Genomic DNA, 4,482 nt, shown 5'->3' with positions numbered 1-4,482 from the left:
TGACCCACATGGGGTGGCAGACCTCTCCTGACCCGCCCACTTCTCCCCACAGGAGTGTACATAGTCAGTGGGCCTGATCTGCTCCCTGGGTTCTGTCTCTGGTGAATCCCTTCAACCCCTGCACCTCTTGCCTATACCACAGTTCTGTATGCATAAATAAATAAATCTTAAAAAATAAAAAATATATTACCAAAGATGTATAGCTGGGGAACAAGGATGTGAAATTGTGCAACATCATTAGTCATTAGAGAAATTGAGGTAGCACTATATCTTCAAATGCTTTAAAAAAAATTTTAAGCTATGAATACCAAGTACTAACAAAATTGGGGGGCAACTGGAACCTTCAAATATCGCAAATGAGAATATAAAAGGAACTGTGTTGCAGAATTGCTTGGAAATTTCTTATGAAGTCAGTTAGGAAATTTGACACTACAGTCTCTAAATATTCACTCAAGAAATGAAAATGTATATTCACACAAAAACTGGTACAGGAATGTTTACAGTAATTTCATTACCTGAAAACAACCCAAACACCCCTCAACTAGGGAACTGATATAAACAAACTAGTATATCCATACCATGAAATACGATCCAATATAGGGGGGGGGGAGAGGGGGGGAGAGAACAAATGATACATAACAAGGATGAATCTCAACTACATTATATAAATTTCAAGCCAGATTAAAAAGGCTCCACGGTATTTGCTTCAAATTATGTGACATTCTGGAAAAGAAAAAACTTTAGAAATAAAAAATTGATGAGCAGTTGCCAGGCTGTGTGTGAGGAAGGGGTTAACTACAAAAGATTACTGGGTGAAGTGGGTAGGAGGGTAAAGACAGATGATAAAACAGTTCTGTACCTTGTTTGTGGTGATAATGGCATAACTATTTACGCTTTGTCTAGATTTTTAGAACTGCACATTAAAAATGTTAATTTTAACACATGTAAATTATACCTCCGTTTTCTCAAGTTAACCTCTGTGTATAATCCTTGCTTGGTTATGTTTGTATTTCCAGAAGAAAAACTTAGAATTGCTGAGTTAAAGTACAACTGCACTTCAATTTTTGTTAATCCGCCAAATTATGCTCCAAAGAGGTTGTACCAAATTTTACTAGCAGGTTGTTATGAAAGTGCCTGTTAACCCGCAAGAGCCTGAAGTCAACGAATATGGTCAATTTTGTTGTTGTTGTTCTTGTTGTCTTTGTCAAATGATGTGTCCAAAGTATCTTTGAATCTGACATTTCTTTAATTGTTGAGTTTCTAGTCAAATGTTTGTCTGTGAAATGACTATTTGCATCCTAAGCAGTTTATGGTCCATTCCACATGACTGGTGATTAATTTTTACATTTAAGTTCTAGGTTTCATGGGCTAGAAGCCTTAGGACGGTGGAAGTCCTTGCTATTAATCCCCAACTTCAGTAAAGCTCGCGGCCACGGCCAGGACACCCCCGGAGACACAATCTCTGTGGAGGCTACCGCCACCCTGAGAGAATCAGACTTGACCGGCGCTCAGCCCCAACCCAGGCAGAGACCGCCCCTAGCCCGAGAGCGCGCGAACACCGGCAGACCCGCCCTATCACTGGCCCTGCCCCTCTGTCGAGACATCCAGTCTCCGCGCCCAGCAGCTTGCCGCGTCCCTGTCGCGCCCGGTCATTGGCTAGTCGCGCGAGGCCGCGCAGTCCCTCACCTCCACCCGAGAGAGCGGCAGGCGCAGAAGAGAACCACTGAAACTTCGCAGCGTCACCTACTGCCCACCAAAGGGGAGGGAGTCAGTCCCGCCACCACAGCTTCTCTGGAGAAGGAAGTCGCCGCCAGTCCCAAGCACGCCTGCCTCAGGGAACTCTGTTTCCTGGCAACCAGAAGCGCGACGCTTCCAGTCTCGCGATAGGTGAAAAGGGCTGTACCACTCGGAAATAAGGCGGGGAGCCCCGAGTGGCCAGGAACACCCATAGTGTCATGGTAGCTTGGACACCCCTTTGTCTTTTTCGTCTTCTCCGAGGACGCTGTGGGTAGGGGATGGTTTATTCATAGCTAGGTGAATTCCGAAAGAGGTTGTGTATCCCTATTAATATCATTTCCTGCACTTCAACTCGCTGAGTTCAGTTCCCTCCCTGGTAAAATGGGGATGATAGTTAATTCCTTTCTAGTAAGATTGTTTTGCAGTTCGGAAAGTTCAGATATGTGATAGTCCTCGTTAATTTTGTATGTTGTGTGACTTTTTAAAAATATTTCTGCACAGATTGAGCTAAAACCAATAAGGTTAGTAATTACTATTTACACTTTATTTAACTCGTGATTTCTCTGATTCTCATCGCATCAAGACTTTCCCTGGGCTCCCAAACTGACTTTCTTTATCCCAACTGCCATCAAGTAGCTGCTCAACAGTCCAAACAGACCTTTACAGTTTATCAGGTATTTTCATGTACAAGAACCCTACATCTTCTATCTTAGGTAGATAAGGTGTGTTTTCTTAAAGTGTTTTGCCGGGAGAAAGGTCAACATGGGTTAAGTGAAACGCTCAAGGAACCACTGCTACAGTACGGGGCAGTACTGGGTGTTAAGCCTGGCTGTGAACACCATCCCTATGTTACTAAATTCTGTCTCCAGCCCAGACTTCTTCCTTGAACTCCACACTCTCATCTCACTCTGTGACATCTCCACTTAAATGTAAGAAGCATCTCAAACTTAAGATATCAAAAATCGAACTTCCCACATGGCACAGCGGACCTCTCCTGTCTCACCTGCTGCTCTCCTCAGCAGTGTACTTCGTAGATCTACCTGTTCTGCTCCCCACTCTAAATCTGGTGAATCCTCTCACCACCCCAGCACTTGTGGCCTGCACCCCAGTTCTGCATGCATAAGTAAATAAATTTAAAAAAAAAAAAAAGAACTTCTCCACAGCCCACCCTACACTCATGTCAGTAAATGATAACTCCATCCTGTCAGGCTCAGGCCCAAATACCTTGAAGTCAATCTCAGTTCCTCTTTCTATAATTAATTTGTTGTAAATCCTATTACTACTACATTCAAAATACACCCAGAATCCACCCAATGCTCACAACACCCAGTGCTTCCATCCAGATCCTTTCTGCCATCATGTCTCACCTAGATGTTTACACTGGCCTAACTGTTGCCTCCTTTCTCCCCACTACTTTCAAGCAGCAGCCTGGGATGAAAGTTTTAAAACCAGGTGATTTATCTGCTCAGGACTCTCCATGGCTCCCAGTGTCACAGTCCCTTCAATTCCCACAGATCCTAAATAACCAAGTCCTCTTTGCTTCAGCGTCAGGTTCCTCCTTGTTAGTGTTCTATACAGGAATTTCCTCCCAGTATTTATCCAGAAATTGTGTTTTCAAACAACAATATTTTTTTATAACAGTTTATTTTTACATCATTTTGTACATTTTTTTCCCATCTCAGTTGTAATTCCCGCGGGTTTCCCATCACTGTGTCACCCATGTGCCATCACCAAAATCCCATGCACTTCCCTCCCCACCCCACCCCACCACCCCCATTTTTGATCCCATTCCCCACTCCACCCCCCAAAATGTCTCTGGTATATGATTGTTCATTATTTTTGTCAAACAACAATATTTTTTAAATCAGCTAAGAACGCAAGAAAATGGAAGAAATTATTGTAATTCTATAAAAAGTAAAAAAAAATAGTAGGCCTTTTCAATCAACATGAAGATGTTACTGAAGGAATCCACTGAAGTCAAAAGCAGAAGCAGGAAACACTGACAGGCTAAGTCAGAAGTTGAGGTCAACATTTAGAGAACAAGACAGGAGCACCTGGGAGAGTATCTGTCTTGGTCAATCTTTCTTTGAGCTCATGCCATGTTACAAGTGTGTGTGCTTGGCCCTATGGCTAACAGTGAGTGATGCTTGCAAAGAAAATATTTAGTTATCAGAATCCAAAGAGTGAGGTATAGAGATACTGGGGACCTCTATTTAAAGGAGTTTGTGTGGGAGCCCTCCCTCGTGGCACAGTGGGTTGGAGAGTTGCAATGCAAGCTAAGCCAGGCTGTGGCCCCTTCAGATGGATCCCTGCCCAGAGGTGACCCACATGGCATAGTGGCCTCTCCTGACCCGCCCACTGCTCCCCTCACTAGTATACTTTGTCAGTCGGCCTATTCTGCTCCCTACTCTGTTTCTGGTGAATCTTCTCGCCACCCCAGCACCTCTGGCCTGTACCCTATTTTTGTATGCATAAATAAGTAAAATCTTTAAATAAAGGGGCTTGTGCGTTAATGAGTGCATATTACAAAATCATGGTATACTTTTGAAAAATTCTGAATGATATTCCCCAAAATAACAAATTTGGGGTTCAAAATAAGCCCCCAAATTGGCAACTACCTACCTGTGGTATTAACTTTGCTTGTATGTCATATTATTCAGATGGTAACCAAAGATTTTTTCTGTGTTCTCCAGTATTTGAATTTTTGCTATAAGTTATGAATTTTGTAAACACTCATAAATTTAT

The 4,482-nt window shown here is 42.8% G+C and overlaps 1 protein-coding gene across 1 annotated transcript in view; it reads right to left on the bottom strand.

Annotated features, from left to right (window-relative positions):
• The window catches only part of FSIP1 (fibrous sheath interacting protein 1), a 178,382-nt gene extending 176,616 nt beyond the window's left edge, over positions 1-1,766 (bottom strand). The window contains exon 1 of the mRNA XM_004687565.2: positions 1,687-1,766. The gene's annotated coding sequence lies outside the window, so the exon portion shown is untranslated. The remainder of the gene's footprint in view (positions 1-1,686) is intronic.
• Positions 1,767-4,482: the final 2,716 nt, after the last annotated feature.

This window comes from Condylura cristata, unplaced genomic scaffold (genome assembly GCF_000260355.1).
Source record: "Condylura cristata isolate star-nosed mole 26May11 unplaced genomic scaffold, ConCri1.0 scaffold00023, whole genome shotgun sequence".
Taxonomy (NCBI): domain Eukaryota; kingdom Metazoa; phylum Chordata; class Mammalia; order Eulipotyphla; family Talpidae; genus Condylura; species Condylura cristata.
Note: the sequence above shows the minus strand (reverse complement) of the source record. Positions and strands in the feature narration are given on the sequence as shown.